Source organism: Lytechinus variegatus, chromosome 12 (genome assembly GCF_018143015.1).
Source record: "Lytechinus variegatus isolate NC3 chromosome 12, Lvar_3.0, whole genome shotgun sequence".
In the NCBI taxonomy this organism is placed as follows: Eukaryota; Metazoa; Echinodermata; class Echinoidea; order Temnopleuroida; family Toxopneustidae; genus Lytechinus; species Lytechinus variegatus.
Genome location: NC_054751.1, coordinates 33,522,536 through 33,543,852, shown reverse-complemented (window position 1 = coordinate 33,543,852; position 21,317 = coordinate 33,522,536). Strand labels below are relative to the sequence as shown.

The 21,317-nt window shown below is 37.4% G+C and overlaps 1 long non-coding RNA gene across 1 annotated transcript; it reads right to left on the bottom strand.

Moving 5' to 3' along the window:
• Nucleotides 1-13,255: 13,255 nt before the first annotated feature.
• LOC121424685 lies at nt 13,256-14,277 on the bottom strand. The gene is made up of 2 exons (XR_005971413.1): nt 13,403-14,277; nt 13,256-13,296 (listed from the first exon to the last, which is right to left on the bottom strand). It is a non-coding gene; the product is annotated as an uncharacterized LOC121424685 (long non-coding RNA).
• Nucleotides 14,278-21,317: the final 7,040 nt, after the last annotated feature.

The window sequence follows — 21,317 nt, the reverse complement described above, 5'->3', positions numbered from 1 at the left end:
TAGTATTAAAATGTCAGAACAGGATCTAAGTCATGAGAACTTCCCGGAAGCCGTTTCATAAAGCTGTTCGTAAGTTAAGAGCGACTTTAAGAACGACTGGTGAACCTTTCCTATGTGCTAAACCATCGCCAATTCAATATATTATTTACCACAAGAAAGGATCACCAGTCGTTCTTAAAGTCGCTCATAACTTACAAACAGCTTTATGAAACACCCACCAGTTCAGATAACTTTGAATTTACACGAGGGATATGTGCTCAATTTCCAACATGGCCTTAGCATCCTAGGGTTAAGCGACAATCTACACTTTGCCACTCTCCACCCAGGTGTTGAATGGAAACCTGGTAGAATGTGAAAGGCAATGAAGCATGCCTATTATTTTAGTTTAAAAACTCTTCCTGGAATGCTCCATAAGAAGTGGAGAAAGAACAATGTGATGACAGGGGTAATAACATATTTGTAAAGCACAGAGATGCTGATGTAAAAAGGGCAATTAAAAGCATCGATGGGGGGGGCTTAGGGGTCATGGTCCCCAAAGTTTCACAAGCAAGAAAAAGGGAGAAAAAAGAAGAAACAAAATGATGACACATTATTCTGAATATTATGTCAATTTCACAAATTTTGATTTGGACAAATTTTTTGTTGTTCACAGCTTTATAGAAATTTGGCCCTATATGCCTTTTCTCAGCCACTCAAGATCATTGGCTCATTCCTTTACTGCGTACTATATAAAGTGAAAGAGTTATTAAAACTTCAGAATCAAGAAAAATATAGATTTACATTTAGACCTACTTTGTGATGCCTTTTCCTTGGCTACAGTATATTAGTTATTACCTTCCAATAAAGTTGACATGAATGATGTTAAAGTCTCAACATTTCTCTACAATTCGAACTATTCAATTCAATTCAATTAATATATACCAATCTTTTAAAACTTCTTTTACCTAGAATTCATCTCAACTCTACAATTGATGCTGGGGAAAGTACTGGATAATTTCCAAGAGAGAAAGCGAGAAAAGGTGTGTAAGTTGCTTGCTTTTTTATCCTTTCAAAGCCTGTGCTAATTGCACATTATCCCACAAGCCTAATGGCCTATTGTTGCAGGCAATCATGTGATAATTGCATCTTCTATTGGCTCCTTAATTAATGATCATTGGATAGTCCAAAGCTGCTGCTAGTTTTAAGTAGACAGGAATGTAAGTGCTTCAAGTTAATTACAAGTATTCTATTTAAACTGTTAGGAATTCAGATTGGAAACAGTAAAAGAATGTGATGCAGATGACAAATTCCACACTGTATTTGACCAAATATATCAATTACAAAACAATGTGGGACAAAGATGTGTTATTCCCCTTTGATAACCTCTTATTCCTTTAATTTTAATACACTTCCTATTTCTTCTTCATAACAAATTTGTTTTAAAGCCACCCACACTCCTTACCATGTAAAGGGCATTTCCTGATGGGAGGAGAAAGATATATTTATTACCTCACAAAGGTAAACTTTGAAGTTATTTATTATTTTTATTCTATTCAGCATTTCAAGAAGTTGAAGTTACAACGTAGGTATTTACATGAGTACAGAGAGGGATGAAACGAGGATGTCTGCAATAAAAGTTCAGATTGCCTGGAAAGGGAAAAAGTAAAACAAACTACTGTAGCCCACAGGCTTTTCACCCCAACCTGATTGTGTGGTGTCATCCAAGAATAAAAAACACATACATAAAATTTACATTCGGCTATAGATAACATTTATAAAATTATACGCAGGAGAGCAAGAAAGGCATTATTTTTTAAAAATGTATGAGTAAGACCTGGAAATTGTTATTTATGGTAGACATAATATTGGACTGAAAATAATAATTCAAGTAAAATGCAAGCATTTCATGGTTTGAAATTAATGAACGTTGGGTGCAAAAAGCAAGGTTATCAGTTCAATTATTAAACACTACTAATATAAAACTAGGGGTCACCATTTCCATGTACATTGAACAAAATCCAAATTAAAGTTCATGTATCAAAACAATTCTGGCAAAGTGCTTTACGTATTTTAAAAGAAAAGGAATATAAATAGTCATGGAATTTGCAAATTAAGCCAAGGGCGTGTAATTTTGAATAACTACAAGCTGACTGCAATTCCCTTGTTCACCAGACACCCCCCCCACCCAACAAGTCATTCAGATACATTTAACTCAAAGCTCAAATAGCTCTGTCTGCAAGCTCCGTAACCTCCGTAACTGGGCGTTGTGGCGTGCGCCTGTAATCCAAGCTGTGGGGAAGTTACAAATTGATGCAGAGGTTCGAGGTTCAAGCCCTGGTTACGTCTTTCGTATGGTGACGTTAAAGGTCGGTCCTAGACGTAAATACTCATATCTGATTGATACACGTCTGACAAAACTCAAATACACACATCTGTAACCATGGGTCCTAAGATCCACAGACCAAGACTACTACATTACGAAAACTTGGTGACCCAGGGGGGCACTCAAATTATAATTTTGATGGGGATGTGCCTCACGAAACCCTGAAATGGGAGTCTAAGGAACTGACTAAAGGGGCAAAGTACGGGGTCTTGGGAACTAGATATATATCGCACTGTGTGAAAAACAGGGTCTACGAAACGGGATCGCGGTACAGTAGGTATGGTGATGTTAACCAATCTGTTGTTCACCGTAGAGGCTGTGTCACACAAGACTTGCCCTTCATAAAGCCATGCTGGGAAATAAGGCAGTTAAGCTGAAGATATTTGTCGATTGAGTCAGCTAAACACGACTCCATTAGTTTTAAAACAGTCGACATGAGAGCTATTGGTCAGTAGTTCTCTGGGAGAGAATGATCACCAGATTTGAAAACCGGAGTAATGTTTGCCAACTTCCAAGCTTGTGGGAGCTCCCAATTTACCAGGGGAATAGCAAATATACATTGGAGTATGGGAGCAATAACTGATGTAGATTGTTTCAGGACAGATACTGTGATGCTGTCAGTCCTAGGAGCCCTGTTATTTGGAAGAAGCACAGGTTGTCGTTGAATATCATCAACAGGAAGTCCCGCTCATGCCGAAACGCATCTAAAAAAATCTGATATAGCGTTGTAAGTGTACCTCACCACTTTATTCAGTGCAAGTGTGAATACAGTTGGAAAACACTCTGTCCATTGGAAAGGATGCAAATGTTGGTCCCTTGTATAGGAGAGTCACAACCTAGTCACAAGCAATACACTATTCATCAAAGAGGAGGGTGTTCACCCGGTGTATTGCACCGGGGGGGGCACTCAGTATATAATGCATAGTGGGTATGTGCCGCGGAGGGGACCCCCATTTTTACACTCAAATTTCCGTTCCAAGGCATAGCATTTTTGCCTTGTTGAGAAAAAGAACAAAGAAAGCCGCTCCAAGGCATAGCATTTTCTTCTTATCGAGAAAAAAGAAGAGAGAAATCCGCTCCAAAGCTTCGCATATTTTTCGTTACGCCGCTCCAATCGCGTTGAATGAGCTTCAATTTTGGTGAAAAGCGGCCGCAGAGCTCCCCGGCGGAGGCCGCGCTAGCTGCATCATGCACGCATGACCGTTCCGTAGGGATGCATACGCGCTCACACGCTGGCGATCCGTTCCAAGGACCCCCGTTTTCACAAACATTTGTCGTTCCGAAGCCCGTTCCGAGGACCCTCCTTTTTACAATAAGCCCGCTCCAAGGCCCCCGTTTTTTGTCTCGCCCGCGGCACACCCCCACCACTTTTTTGGTCGAGTGCCCCCCCCGGGGTATTGCACCTGCTGGTCCCGGCAAAACTCAGGTCAAGTCAATCTTCACATTCATATACCATAATAAACAATATAATGATTGTGGGCATTAACGGAAAGACAAGACAAGACAATGGTGATCAAAGTAAGGATTTCCATTATGCTAGGATCAAATTCAGAGCAGTCTTGTCAGGCGGGTATCAAGATGGATGAGTGAACTTGAACCGTGTATGTTCTAGTATGGTTGCCATCTACAACATGGAGGAAAGCAAATTGTGAAGACTTCAATATTCAAAATGAGTTCTCATAGAGTTCACAAAATCATCTCAGAACAGTCCAGCATGATCCATGAGAAATATCAAGGATACTGATGTATAAATCAAGGTCATCCTCATTAGAAAAGTATGATTAATCAAGCAGAGAAATGAAGCTGATCCAAAGCATGGCCTCACGACTTCACATGATGATTCTAGAATGGAACTATAAAACACAGTAATAGCTCCATGATTCTAGAAAATTAATAGTAATACCAGACTATTCCAAACAATTCATATTCATTTTTTGTGTATTTATCCAGAAAATATAAAGCTTATGTAGGCCTACGATTGTCAATGATGTTACTCCTGTGAGCTACACATGTATGGTACATTCACAAGTGTTATACCATGCATTGCATCTACCCTAATGCTGTAAGAGCAATATCAATTCATTAACCAGATGGTGCGTAGATTACATTCTTGGAGATGTGTGACTATATTTATGTAAAGGTGTCATGCTGTTAATAGTGATAACAAACATGAATTGAAATAGGATTTAGAGTCATGAAATATATGAATTCCCAAGTAATTTAATTGAAGATCGTAAAATTCTAAACAGCACCACCCCCCAAAAAAATAAAAAAATAATAAAAAATGAAATAATATGACAGTATTATGAGAATCTGTAAAAGCATTGTTTTGATTGAAAATTACATTGTTTTATTTGTGCAAAAGGCAGCATTTCAAAGGAGGATATTTCACAAGACTGAAAATTGTTAAATGTACTTACAAAGAGCTTCAAATGTACAATGTTTGGATTGTGTTGGTTGTATTACACTAGTTGAAGTGAGCTAAACATTTTGTGATTAGAACACATTCCTAGAAAATATTAAAGGAATTAACCTGTAAACGTCCTCAAAAAGTCCTCAACAGAGGATTGAGATTTCAGGGATAAGCTTTTTGACCTCCAACGTGAAGTATCGTACAATTCTCTTATTTTAGTACTTACGTTAAATATGCAGGTATCAAAATAAAAATCAACTTTCCAGCACCAACTTAAGTACCGGTAATTATAATTGTAAACCTATAACAGGAATGAGCTTTATAGACTTCATGGTTACTCACTTGTCATATTAACATCAGAACCCGGGGGGGGGGGGCCACTTACATTGACGAGTGGATACCATGCGCGACCAAAAAAACACGTAAAAAGGATGTCTTTTTCACGATAGGGCACGTTACGTACGTAACGTGATAAGGGTGTCAAAAACACAAAAATAATGAAAAAAGGGTATCTATTTCGCTAGGAAAATTACGTGTTTAGGGTCGAATTTGCGGGGATGATAAAACAAAATTAAAATGTTTTATAAAGGATGTCCTTTTTGCCCCAACACTACGTATTTAGAGTCCGATTTGCGCGAGGTGTAGAAGGTGGGTCGTACTAAACCAATTATGGTAAAGCCGACGACCGAAGGACCCGTAACAATAAAACATTCCTTTACTTGTTTAGGGGTTCATTTCAGGGAATATTTGCCAAGAGTATCGTTTTGTTTCCAATTCTTGTTAAGGGTAGGGTTTCACATGCAAATACTTGTTAAGGGGTGCATTTTCAGAATATGGAAATTACGTGTTTAGGGTGCTTTTCGAGACCCAATGGTCGCGCATGGTATCCACTCGTGAATGGAAGTGGCCCCCCCAGATCATGACTGAATAGCATTCCTATTGCGGGCTTTCCCCTGCAGAAATTTAAGCGTGCCGCTTGCTAGTAACTAGCATGCGACTAGCAGGGCGCTCGCTTAATAAGCGAGTGCATGCTAGCGAACAGTCCCTGCTCGCTAAAAGATCGCTTAACTATTACTCTGCACGCATATCACACGCTTATTAAGCTAGCCGCATGCTAGTTACTAGCATGCCGCAAGCTTGCGCAAGCTAGTCGCACGCTTCCCGCAAGCTTGGAAATTTCTGTAGGGGTTATAGTTTTTGTACCCCTTTCTGGCTAACTTACACACATGTTCTGAATCTTGTTCAATCAATCTCTTACAATCCTATTGTTGTTTAAAAAAAAATTCAAGTTAAAGACTTTTAATTCTTATAAAACTTTTTAATATTGATCGCACACTAGAAGACATTGTTTGCCTCTCATTCCAACCAAAGCAAGTTTTTTTCTACTTTCAACAGTTATTATGTCACATTTTACATATTTTTAGACAAAAGAACTTGATTGAAAATTCATCTTTAGAGCGTGGTAGAGTGAGGCAGACATTATTTTATGTGTAGTACCACACATGCATATTAGAATGGATGGATGGAAAGGAATATCCCATAGGCTTCCTGCACAATAACCCATCAACCCTTCAAAGGAAACCTGTCTTGTGTTATCAACTAAAGGCCTACACGATCAAATAACATATCAATATGCACTCCACATGAGGTACCTTTAACATTATAGGGGTATCACTATTAAGCATTTAATTCTAACATGAATTTCAGACCTGCTTTATATGCCATCATTTCAAACATACACATTACTACCAACAGACAAGACAATTGCTGAAATAGTGCTTGCTCAGACATTTTTTTTACTTAGCAATGCATCTCGATTCTCGACTCATACAGATTATTTTGTTATTAATGAATGGGACATTCTTCCATCCATCACTAAATAAAAATTATAATTAATAATAATTATTACTAGAAAAACAAAAAACAGAACCAGCTTTAGCGATGATAATAATTATGTTTAACAGTATTAATTCTAATAAATTTGCAAATAATTTGTCATACTGTATAAACACCTGGAAATGAAAATGGGCAGACGATCTATGCTTTGGCTAATCAATGACAAGGGAACTTGAATTTAGAAAAAATGGTTGCTTTGCAAGTCAAAAAAGGGAAATATAGAATTGCTTTGGCTCCATTGCTACCCTCCAGACTCCATTACTGTGACGTACATAAGTACACATTATAACAGGTCTGTTTGTGACGATGACAGAGTGAGTATACACTGCACTCTCTCTTCTCCGAATGAATCAATACATGGCCTTGGGATCCTCTAGATTTGTACAACATAACTTGTTTCATTGTCCATCAGAAGATAAGGTTGGTGAAGAGGGGGTGTAACAAGAGGCAAGGAGGGGTAGGGTGGGCCTGGACAATGGGTGGTATAGGGGTGGGTTAGCCATGCATGGTATTGTGTGAAAGGGTTAATTGATTGATTGAAATTAGCCCCCCTAACCAGTGTCCAAGTTGGTAATGGAGTAAGGTATAATTGACCTGTGACTTGATGTTCAGTGGGGATGGGTAGGTTTTACACTAGTTATAGTGCAGGTGGCCAAAGGTAAAATTATTATAGGTTTGATAATGGACAGCCCATATCTTGTACATGAGACAAAAAGGGAAAACTGTCTGACAATGAAAACATGTTTATTCATGTATGGCCTACATTCCTGTGTCATACATGCATAGTGATGTATCAATTGTTAAGCTTTTTAGAATTTGTTTCAATCAAATGTGTAAAAAACAGATTCTAACAAAACTATTACTTAATGGCAAATACGCAAATCCCACTTTATTCCCTTTCTAATCAATAAAATTATTATTTCAAATTTCTTCATTTGTTCAAGGCACTGTATCATGGCATGATTCAATTTCACGGGACATAAAGAATGGTCACACCTCGGAATGCATTCTTAAAATGTTGATTTTACCATAACTGGAGAGCTTAATGCATGAAATATCACTTTAATTGATGATTCAATTTCACGGGACATAAAGAATGGTCACACCTCGGGATGCATTCTTAAAATTTTGATTTTACCATAACTGGAGAGCTTGTAATATGCATGAAATGTCTGACATAGCAACAAAACAGACTGATCACATACCCCAATAAATAAAGTATTTCTACTTTCTTTGTAAGCACGCCAGCAAATCTCATCCCTGATTAATATTTATTTTCAACTCATAAGATTGAAATGTGACAAAGTTCTACCCTGACCTTACAATCAAACCTGACCACATTTACTAGATTCACAAGGAGCCTACATGTACACTACAGATGGGTAGTAGGCCTACAAACGTGTACAGCGCAAGTGTGAACAGAAAAAAATATCATGACGCAATTCTGATGCAGATATTGATTCAAAGTTTAGGTCAATAATCTATCAAGCTGTAACAATGAGAGAGAAAGAAAATGCACACAGCGGCTGATTACCAGATGCAGTGTTTTATCAGATGTGCTTGTAGGATCTTTCAAGTGTGTCAGACGGTTGGTGACAACAAATCAAGCGAATAAATTACATGCATCAAAATTGGATTAGTCTAGATTTTGATCCACATAGTACAAGTTCAAGGAGAAAGTCTTGTGTTGTTTGATTAGTCTAGATAAATAAGGACTGTGTGATGCAAACATTGCAATGACATCGTACTCATAATGATGAGTATTTTATTATTGTTTAGTTATTAATATATACTGTAAATCAACCATTGGAATTGGGACAGGAGGCTTCATGCCAGAGTAATTAAGTTAACTTTTTCTGTCCCTGGCGTTCCAATGGTTGATATTTCTTATTTTGTATTGTTTACACTGAAATGTATTTTTGAATATTATTTGCCGAATAAATAATAATAATAATTACCATTCCAATATAATATCTGAAATTATCAAACATTTTGAAGTGAATAGGATGGGGATGAATAGTTTCCGGTGTTAGATGGACTCGCCGGAAGAGGCAGGGTTATTTGGGCAGTTGAAATACTGGACATTTTAAGGTCAGATCAGTGGCGTGATGAACCCAATATTTTCAGAAGGGTTAACAAGGCATACAAGGCAGCATTTCTAAAAATATTGCAAGCAAAAAGAAAAGAGAGCAAACAAAGATTTTTACCCTTTAAAAATTAAAGTGATAGGTTTTGACAGAAAATTAAACGAAAGATATCATTTTATTTCACCCTTTTTCCTTTTTTCCTACTTTGCACATGAGGACAAAATGTAATTCTTGAATATTCTCAAAAAAATATGTTCAAAATGGTGAAATACGGGACAAAACAACATCCTGGGCAGGGTTATAGGGGATGCGGCACTGTCCCTTGAAATATGGGACGTCTGGTTACCCTAGGTAGAAGTGCATAGTAAGAGTAGTATTGTCTAATTAGCCCAGGAAAATGTCTAATAATCATAGTTGGATACAGTCGAATTTAGTGTAAAGCAGGGGCAGCAGAAGCGGGGGGGGGGGGGGGAGCTGAGGGGGCATCGGCCCCCCCCCCCACTTTTTTCCACAACAGTGTACAAAAATGTGAAAATGACTATATGATTGTTGTGATTTTTTGCATGGTCAGCCCCCCCCCACTTTAAAAAACGTTCCGCAGCCCCTGTAAAGTAGCATTCTTGGTGATAGTTGTGGCTATTTTAGTGTCAGGGGAAGCAGTAACAGTAGTTTGTGGTTTCTTACAGTGGGGACTCTTACAGGTGGAGGAAAAATAAAATGGGATACCTGATCATCACTATATGCCGTGTTTATGCTTCCACTTTTCAAGCCAGAATCAGCGTTTCCAAACGTGATTAGTCCAAAACACGTTTGCGTCCATGCTTACTTTCATTTAAACACTGTTTCAAAACGCCAATCGTAAACTCACAAAAAGGTGCGTTTGTAAACGTCGTTTGACCAGAATCAGGCTTTCTGGGGAAGTATAAACAGAACCACGATCGTAAACGTGTTTAAATGACGTCATTTGGTACATGCTTCCGGTGGGATGAAAATCCGCGGGAAATACAGTCTTATTGCTCCATGTTATCTCTACGTAATAACAATCAGAAAAAAAAACTTTCGAAAAAAGGAGCGCCCAATTTGACCTCGCTTTACGATGCGAAGCCAGCTGGAGATCATGATTTGCTCTGAAAAGTTAAGCATAAACAGCACTCCCAGAACGTTTACGATCGGCGTTTTGAATTGACGTTTGAAATCGAAGATTCTGTCCTCGCAATGGAAGCATTAACACACCCAAAGTCACTTGATAGATCAAAATTCCCTTTGTCTTTTATAGATTTACAAGCATTTTGATATGAGATCTGTAAGAGCACTGAGAGATTATTTACAGCAGACAGGTTAAAATACCAATGTTAGTAGTAGGGCTGTTATTGATAACTTCTTTATCGTTAGTCTTGTCAATAATCGCTTGTTTTTTACCACTTAGCGATATCGATAACCTTTCCCTTGTCTATAATACCGGCTATTATGTAGGGACACAGTGGTCTTCCGCGATGTCACAGAATTCACAGAAACGGCCCTTTGAAAGTGGCTTTTCAAACAGATCACAAAAGGCGTTTTTGATACAGTGGCAGATACAAATTTTGACCAACGCAAGTATGTGACATGGCTATAATGCATAAAAAATGTGTATTGATTATGTTCTTTTGTCAATAGTTATCGATAATGGTAAGATAGTTTTAGTGATATATTGACAGAGAGTTGTCTTGATGATAACAGCCTTAGTTAGTAGGCCTACACATTATCTGAAGACTGAAGGTTCCTTTTTTATTTTGAGAAAATATTAAAGTACAAAAATTGCATGTCAATTTTTTTATTGTTTATCATTCATTGCTAGTCCCATCTATATCCATCTGTATTCTACCAAACATGATTTGCCTTTGAAAAAAAAGGGGTAGTGCACATTTTGTATTATTAAGCAATTTCCCCAAATTAAAGTTGTTATGGCAAAAAATATGATCTCCGATTTAAAAAAGTGACAATTTACCATAAATGCCTTAATCGTTTTGCTCAAACCCATTTTAAAGTGATTAAAAGTGAGTTTATAAATTTGTGTGGTATTCAATACAACATTTAAGTAAGATAGCCAGCCCTCCTTGATTCACCAAGATCCATTTTTCAGTCATATCACAAATGGACAAGAATGTGGTCCTAGTTTGATCTGCATAATTTGTCAACTCTTACCTTTATTTCATTGCTTACTACATGTGCTCCCTAATGTTTTTATGACTAAAGCCCTCAATAAATTTGAAACAACCCTTGATTTTATTTCTGGTAAGTTCATTTTAATTGTCAAAAAATGCAAATCCTATCATGAATTCCTGCAATAACCATACTATCAGTAACAGGTCATTATGTTCTGAAAAAGCTGTGTATCTCCTTTTGGAAAAGTGTGCTAATGAATTCAATTATTCTTTGAGCCATGGTCAATTGATATTCCTTCTTAGATACTCAGAATTGGAATTACAAATTCTAACCACATCATATATATGGAGGGTGGTTCAAAGCATGTGGGAAAATATAATCTGGCTAATACAACAATGGTGTTTGTAGTATATTGCATAAATATCTCTTCTTTTTAGCAGAAAAAATTAACATCATATTGAATGTATGTAGGCCTACCAATAGATGTAAAATTAATGTTTTCTAAATAAATACTTTCTATTTAATATCCTTTCCCTCTCTACTGCCAGATAATAGATCTCAAATAAAACTGAGATGGACAAATATTAATAGTTCTCTTGACTAGTCATGGTTTTGAGATCAAGGATATATATATATATATCACTATCTTAGAAAACATATACACTGTAGGCCTAATACAATAGACACACACTTATGACCTTTAAAACAGTAAAATGCCTTCAGTAATGTCTCAGGAGAATTAATACTGTCAAAATTGTGAATGCAATTGGATGTGTCTTTAATGATAACTGTATGTACCATTTGTATGTACTAAGTTAGGTTGGTTATTATTACTCTCAATATTTCCTAATTGGGAATGGGTGTTTTTTTTTACCATTTTCAAAATGGTCTGAAGCATTGTCAATTACTTTATTCTTTGTACTAGGACAACAGCCCGACTAATCATTATTCTTATTCACTGTGTATTGCTATTGTATCTCCCTTTCTCAAACTACATCTTTTCTATTGATTCTTTTGCTCTTCTCTTTTTTCTGTTCAATCGGTTGGAGCCAGCATTCAATACCCTCTACCCTTAATAAGTTGCTACATGTACACATATTTTATCTCTATAGGGTCCAATTTCATAAGGAATTAGCAAATGCACATTTCTGTAACAAGTTCACTATCAGCCAAACATATTGAATGATTTTAGTAGCTTTTAACGGTTATTGCATATTTCTTAAATTATAACAAGTTTTATGAAACAGGGGCAAGATCTCTAGATACATTTGTATGTTTTATTGATGCTATTAATAAAGAAAAAGAGAGAACTTTCATCCTCAAACCTAAGCTACTGTTACAAATTCACTCTCATTTCTCTATTTGTCTGATTTTTATACCTCTAATTCATATTCTACTGGTATTTTCACTCATGTTGCTTTATCTATCCATACTGCAATTACCATTTCCTCTTCAATGTCACTAACTAAATGGTTTCCCTCTCTCTCTCTCTCCCTCTCTGTGTTTCTTTACTTTTTTGTCTATTCCCACCAATTCATTCCAAGTCTATTCAAAGCCCCCCCCCCCAATCTTTCTCCTCCCTTCGTTCAACCATCTAATTTACTTATTACTTGCAGAAATTATTCCTGTAGATCAACATTTACCATTGTCTGGTGTTTTATTAGGTCATCTCTCTCCCTTTTCTAATGGAAAGTCCAATATCTCATCAATTATCTTCTTGGCACCTGCTGCTGTAAAGCTGCCAAGGTCACCAGACAGAAATGGTCACGATGACCAGGTCTTCTTCCATTAACAACCACATGTCACTCAGAACCCAAGAGAGCTAGTTAGCTAGGTTTAAATTCTAGTAATTTTGAATTCTAATAATGAGATAATTTTCATTTCCATGGTAGCCACTTCAGCTCTTAATTTCATGAATTGTTCACCCAGTGGGCATTTCTCCATTCTAAAGCATTTTACAAGGAGGAAGGTTGTATTTTTGAAGTCTTTGATATGACTTGGCCAGGGATAAACCACACTACCTCACATTCTGATGATCTACCTGCAACACCTTGCTGTAGTGATGAATTCTTAATCTCACTCTTGTTAACAACAGTCGATGGTTTTTAGTTAAATTCAATATAGCTGAAAACGCATTTATTTGCACTACCAGTACAATCCATTAAGTCTAGATCTATGCCAAACCATGGCAACATCTTTACAACATAAATGACAAAGTTGGACAGTTGTTACAGTTAAACTGCTCTCACGGCACCTTGATTATTAGGAATGTTTCAGGGTTAATCAATGTGATTGTTTTAGGTATTAGTACTCACTACTTGAAGAACACTGCACGGTTTGGCCACCTTTTTCCTTCTTGCGCTTTGCTTTGGCTCGTTTTAACACCTGACCCACTGTAAACAGAGAAAGAGTGGAGTCAGATCAATCCAATTCATGGACAAGACTTTCGAGGTTAAACCAAAAAATCCTCATTTTGACCGAAAATTAGGCAATACTTACTGGTTAGTCCGCTTGTTGAATATCCAATTTTATACAATCAAAAGAGGCGCCGCTGTGTTGTACATCAGCTGTATACAATAAGAAGTCCTGGCTAGACACATGCAGTGTGCGGAAATTAATCGAAAAGAACAGCTCTGTCGTGCGGGGGTGCTATGGGTATGATTATGCCTTTTGATGCGGTGCCCGTGCGTATCGCTTCGCCGTGTATGGGAAATACCGTGTGAATTCTCTGCCAGTGCACGGCTTGTTTTCGGGTCATTACTGGGTCACGGCCCACGTGCACTGAGCTAGCCCGACTTCGGGTATTATTCTCCCCCCTCGACTCGTATAGCGACCTATCGGTGTTAGATATGAACCTGTAAAGGCACGCTCCTGGGATTTTTGGAGGTGAATGTCATGTTTTGGTAATGGTATTTAGTATCATTATGATTGCATGTTAATAGCGCACTTTCGAACGAGGGTGATGGGCTAGCTAGTCAACCGGAGGTTCACTGGCTCTATACGTCATGAATAATAAGAGAAATGCTATGACGCTGGAGAGAGGCTGATGATCGTAATATGGCCTGCTAAATAAAATATGGGCGCATTCCTGAGTATGTTAACAAGAGATGTTAGATAGTCTCGAATCTGATGATGATCAGGAATGTTTAAAAGAATTAGGGGTGATTATTAAAGTGTTTTGAACCCAAGTCATGGTGGTGGTGGTGGTGGTTGTGGGTGACGTTGAATGATCAGGATGAAGAGAGTTCTGGTATTCTAGCCTTGGTGGTAGAGGTGATGATAGAGCGAAAGTGTAATCGAGAATGTTTTTTGTTAAGGGTATCAGTGCGCGGGCGATGATGGATGTTAACATTTTATGCGTATTGGTAGTGGGCTGAACAAATTATGCCTGCGATGAATTGTAGGAAATGAATTGTGGGGGTTGTTGAGTGCAAATTTTTACTTGAAATGGGTTTATTCTTCTTTATAAATTAAAAACTGAGAAATAGGCATAATTGTCAGTCCTAATTTTGATTTCTCATGCAGTAAACAATTAGGGTTTAGCGGTGGAAGTGGGGGCTGCTTTCAATATTACATCACTTTAATACCAAATTGTTTTATTTCGTTTTTAACATCATGCATTTTGTACACTATTAAAAAAACAGATTTTACATAAAAAGAAGATTTTGCAGAAATCAATAACATAATCATTCTGTATGAATTCATCAAACAGGAAATTTCTGCAATCTAAAAGAACACGTCTGTTTAAAAACTGGAAGAGCGTGTTTTATTTAAGGAAATTTGCAAGATTCCATACACCAAATACCAATTTCCTGTAAGAATACGCAATCTGGTAAGATTACAGGTGTTCTCTCCAGACTCTGCTGCAGGAACTTCTTTTGTTTTAAGAATACATTTTCTAACAGTGTTCTTTTGATCATCTAGTCTATTTAACTTTTACACTCCAAATATTTTCTCTGTTGGAAATTCGGGAAAGTAAAAGCTATTTCACTCAGGCATACCTCTCTTTCCGACACAGGTATTTTTTTCTTCCTTTTTTTGGGGGGGGAGGGGCTACTGAAGAAAACTGTTAAAGCGCCAGCGTGGTTGCCTGCCCTTATGTGGCGCCACCCGTGGTGTCAGTACTGGTGCAAAAGTGCAATGAATAACACAATGATCGGTAATAGGTCTATGTTCATATTAATTGTCCATGATATTATGCATTCTTAAAAAAGAATGAAAATTACAAAAATTATCTTAAACCAATGCCTTCTATAGTGGAACCGGATGATCCTTGTATAAAATTATATACAACCCTGAGAATTCAGAAGTCAACGAAATAATTAAGATTCCCGTATAGTCCACCAATAATGTTCTGGAAATGCTAGTACTGCCTACCGTGACTTTAGATTTAGAATTATTTCCGTTCAACAAAAAAGTATAATCGAAGTAACAGAAAAAGTACAAGTTCAAAATGATAAATGCAGTTCAGTGACCTTTTATAACAAACATCATAGATAAATTAAGTGAACAGAGGGACTTGCCAAGCCAGCTTTACCCTATTGCACGTAAAATGTGTGCATTTTTCCTTATCCGATGATAATTTTGCTTTTTGACGAGCACATTCATTCAAAATTACACCGGCGGCGTGCTTTAATATTAGTGATGGCCAATGAGGCGGTTAATTAAATCTCATAACGTATATAGCGGTAATAACTTGAAGTGTGAAGAGTCATTGATATACAGTGAATGATGACCTAAAAATATGAAAGGTGATGAGGTACTTATAAGGCGGGAGCATTGGCGTACATCTCTACTTAATCAACTAATTAGTCAATTACAATAGTAAAGAAAAAATTACGTACATTTATTTTTCGGACCTATGGGGGCGTTCGAGGATCCCTATCTATCAGTAACCGCTTGTACAAGTTGAAGGTGTTATGAGATGAGCTACGCCTTCGTCGTCGTCATCGACATCGACGGGAGTGCCAGTCACTAGCGTACCTACACTCTAAAAACAAGAAATGTTAACTTAACATTTGAAAGGTTGGAGGAGTGACAACATTTTTTTAAATTTGCATTTACCACTTTAAATGGTTCTACCCAACACTTAAAATGTTGGATTCAGCTTTATACAAGGTTGGATGTAACATTTGGAAAAGGTTGTCACTCCTCCAACCTTTCAAATGTTGATTTAACATTCGAAATTTTAGATGATACGGGGAGGGGGCAGGGGAGCAGTCTGCCCCCCCCCCCTGACGAGTCACAACCCATGCAAGGGACGTATCCCTGCCCCCCCCCCCCCCTGACGAGCTAGAAGACTTTTTTTGGTACGAAATCCTATATTTGTGGTTGAAGACCTTTTTTGGGGGGGCTTGTCAAATTTTTGGGGAGACGAATTTGCCCCCCCCCCCTGTGAAAAATCCTAGGTACGCCACTGCAACCAGTGGGTATATTTTTTTTTCCTAGGCAGAGACTTCAGATCACGACACCCTTCCTAAAACTTATTATAAAACTTGTTAATTTAAGCTACTGAAATCATTCAATTGAATTGGTTGATGGTCTTAAACAATGTACATTATTTCGAATTTGAGGGTGATCATATCGGTGGCCTTTTTGTTCCGTCAAAACTACTGTAAAATCAAGACTATCCAAACGAAAACATCTTTCGAACTAAGTAAATATATACAGGAGAAAAAGGAAAGTCGGATTCATTAGTTCCAGAAGTTGGTTTTTATTCAATGATTGGACGCAACCGTCAACAGGTGATATAAAACAAGTAAACAGAATTTGATTACATTCCAGTAAAGCCAATACAATTGCAAAATTGAAAAGAGGGCTTGAACATCACATTATTCACTCCTTATTTGACCGGAAGAAAAGTGATTCACGTTGTGGGTAACCACTGTCCGTTGCTTATTACCATTGGAGAGCATCGGATCAAAGAAGAAAACGGGGGTGGGGGAATCGTGTCACAGTTATGATAAAAGTTTTCCACAAATAGAAGTAGATATAAATAAGATTTTTTTTTATATTAGAATCTGAAACGAAACCGAGATGTGAGGAAAATATCAGAAGAAAGTGAAACGAATAGATGCCGTTTAGTATGGCTCAAATTTTTATTGTGAGGGAGATTTATCAGTGGAAAAAAAAGGATTGAGCGAGGGTGTGCGTATATGTGGGATGTACTTGCGAGAGTGTCAGGGTGTATGTCTGTTTTATGTGTGTGTGTGTGTATGCTGTGTATGTGCGATATAAATGTTCTGTGTTGGTGTATTGTGTGGGTGTGTTTGTGAGAGTGTGTGAGTGCGTGTGTGGCATGTATAAGAAACGAAGAATACAAAATAGGAAGTGCGTGTCGTGTGAGAGGAGTCCTTGCGGCATCTCGTCTGATTGAGATAATGATGGTGTGTGTGTGTGTGTGAGGGTGTGTGTATGTATGTGAAGAATACATGAGAGAAGTGAAGCAGTATGAAATATAAGAGGGTGTGTGTTTTGTGGGAGAAAAACATAGTATCCGTAGATGATTTTAGTGGAAGAGTGTGTGGTGCAGGTATCTGGCATGAGTTCTGGGTGAGGGGTGTGTGTGTGTGCGTGTGTGGGGGTGTGTGTGTGTGTGTGTGTGTGCGTGCGTGTGTGTTGTATGATGGTAAATTGTTGAAAAAGAGTTGGGATTTAAAAAAATGAATATAGAAAAAAGATGCTTCTGTTGTAAGAGTAATACACATGTGGACAAAAATAAATACAAAAATACAAGTAAACAGAATTGTACAAAAGATATAGAGGAATGGGGATGATTAAAGGGAATTGAAAACAGAGAGTTGTGTGTGTCTATTCGTTCGGTTATTGAATAACATCAAACAAATTGAGCAATCTAGGGAGTAGTCCCATTTCAATTTCACTAAAAGCAGACCAATTGTATATGATTATTCTGCCGCAATCCTTATTACATTCGGGTTAATCCAATGAAATAGAAAGAGGCATAGGATGGGAACATAAATGATGCTTTAGAAGACGGTTATCTCAAAATACCAGAGTAGTTTTTTTATGAGAAGGCCATTGGCTCAGACAAGGAATGGTTCATTGACATGCTGGATTGCTTTTTAAATTTCGTATCTTTGTTCAACGTTGTTTCTTTTGATTCCTATTAATCTTTTATTATTTTGTTAAAGGAATGACGACTAATAATTGTTTTATGCATGTCGCAAAAGTTCAGTGACTGCAATGACAACTTGCGCCCGAACTTAGAATAAAAATCTTCTGAAGTAATGCCCCCCTTTAAATGACTGATTCTACTATCAGCCCAACAAGTCTATGATTCCCTAAAGAAGTTGGTCTTCACTTTCTCAACGTTAATAATGTATATGGCTTTCAACACCTTATTGTGATTTTTCTCCTAAAAAAATAAAAAAAAAATTGCTTTGCTATATTAATGGCATGCATGGTTAAGCGTTGCTTGAATTTACAGTTTGCGCTCAAAATTTAACTTGAAATAGTGCCAGAAATAAAGAGTTAAATGTTATGAGCACCATTACCAGTGCACACACACTTAAACTGTTTGAATAACCCACTAAACAATATGCCAATATAATAAACCCAATGTTTAATTCACAATGCAGAGAGAGCTTAACACCCCCATACCAGTGAAATTGGTATAGATGCCCCCTGCAGCACTCGATCTTAATCCTTGCAGGGGGATCGCTCCTATCCCTGTCCCCTGGTAGAAAACCTACACATTTCTTGATCTACCAAAGGGAAGATGAATCATTGATGCTATAGAAACAGATTCACCTGTTTATTTATTAACGACTGTTGAATATTGGGATGTAGAGATGTGCGACTTTGACCTTATTGGCATATATAATATGATCATACATGGAAGAACTGGAACATCGATGTGCTGGCTTGATGTGAGAGAAATTACTTATTTCGAATCCCATTCTTTCAGTTTGAGAGCGATGTTGGCTCAGTGTCTGTCCGACGAACCAAAGATCGTGGGTTCGAGTCCAACCCGAGCGGATGACTGAAACCAGTGCGTTGTGTGTAAACGTCTCTCCCCTGTTTCATAGATGCAGGCTATGTGGTAGTGGAAAATACTCCGTCCCTCAGATAGGTTGTTAAATGGAAGCCCCGTGTAGAGGAGAGTCACCACTTTTGCACGTTGAGAACCCACTGCACTATTCGAAAAAGAGTAGGGGGAAACCCCGGTGTAGTGGTCCACCTGCATTCCCCCAACCAAATATACTACTACTATTACTACTACTACTACTACTACTACTACTACTACTACTACTACTACTACTACTACTACTACTACTACTACTACTACTACTACTATACTACTACTACTACTACTACAACTACAACTACTACTACTACTACTACTACTACTACTACTACTACTACTACTACTACTACTACTACTACTACTACTATATTACTACTACTTCTACTACTACTACTACTACTACTACTACTACTACTACTACTACTACTACTACTACTACTACTACTACTACTACTATATACTACTACTCTACTACTACTACTACTACTACTATTACTGCTGCTGCTGATACTACTATTACTACTACTACTATAATTACTACTACTACTACTACTACTACTACTACTACTACTAGTAATCGTCGCCATCATCATCATCAGCGGCAGCATCACTATGAACGTCATTTAAAGGAGGTAGAAAATAATTATATTTAAATAGATAGAGTAAAATTCACCAAGCAAGCTGCTGAAAATTTCATGAATATCTGCTAACAAAAGGAAGTTCCTACCGATGTCGACATACGCCACCAACGTCCTCTATATTATCACTTTCCATTCGTGTTTTTTTTTTTCAATGGCTATTACAGGAGAGATTGGTGAAGACCAACGTGTAAAACAGATCATGACATTTAAATCAGTATAAAAATTAGATTAGGATTTCATTTTCACCCACATGATTATGCTAATTTCAAATATTTTCAAGCCGTCATAATCACATTTAAAACATTGGACACACACATGGTTATCCATTGTAATCTGAGACAATTATTGTATAGTGAATTAATGCACAAGTCAATTTATATAATGTAGAAGTCCATGTAAAAAAAGTGTGGCTGAAATGACAAACTTCTTTAACTAGCAAAAAATAATCAGAAAGGATAGGCATGGTCATTATACATAAATTATGAAACAAAGTGAGATCATTAACAAGGAATGTACTTATTGCATGTCTTCAATATATTGCACTAATTGTATATTCATGTCTAATTAAATTATTTTGAGGAATTGTTTCTACAGAAATAAAGCTCTCTCCCTGTTTTGTATATATTACGAGACAGCATGGCGAGTTAGGAATATAATACTCCCTATTATGGTATAACGGTTAATTTATTAGAAAATACACTGCTATCATGTCCAGCAGATACTTTAGTGTGCCATTTTCATATGGTCACTTGATTTATAGTATTGCTGTACTTTCAACAATTACTCGGTATTTACCACAATGTTTATGCCGTCTTAGGGTATATAATGACAGGGGGCGCAACGAGTGAGAAATATTAATACCACTGATTGTGATTAACATATATATTGATTGTTTAGGTTGTAAAGGCCTACGTATACCTAAAATTCATTTGCATTCCAAAACATTCGGAATCTGAATATTGTATGAACGGACGCAACTTACGACGACAAATCAGGACAAATTAGCAACTAGGGTGGTAAAATATTATTTTATATTATTCATATATATGTATACTTTTGATAAGAATAATACTTCAGAAAATATCTACATTTTAATTCATATGTCTACAAGAAAGGATAATAACTCCAAATCCAATTTTACAAGAGTTTTAAGTGTAGAACACCACTCTCTGAGAAGTTTAGGCACGCAAATCAACTCAATAGTTGCAGGGCTAAGGGAAAATGGGCTTCGGTCAAGAGATGGCAGCAGATAGAACATACTTACAGAATTATTGAGTCCATTGTGCGCCACAATTTGCAGATCGTAAAGCAATCTTCCTTTGCGACAGATAAGGATAACACGGTATCTCATTTTCTCGTGCCTTAATTTCGTTATCACCATTATCATTATCGCCACCATCATCATCATCACCACCATTATCATCACCATCATCAGCATCGTCACTGCCACCATCGCACCATCATCATCACCTCCATCATCGTCATCATTAATACCACCACCATCATCCATAGGCGGCGGAGGAGAGGATTACCTTTTGTGTTTGGGGGGGGGGGACGCAACAATAGCCGCCCCCCCCCCAACACAATAGATAATCCTCTGCTCCGCCGCCAATGCCATCATCATCAATATCGTCACTACCACCAACATCATCATAACCCCCCACCACCATCATCATCGTCATCATTAACACAACCATCATCATCACCACCACCATTAACACCACCA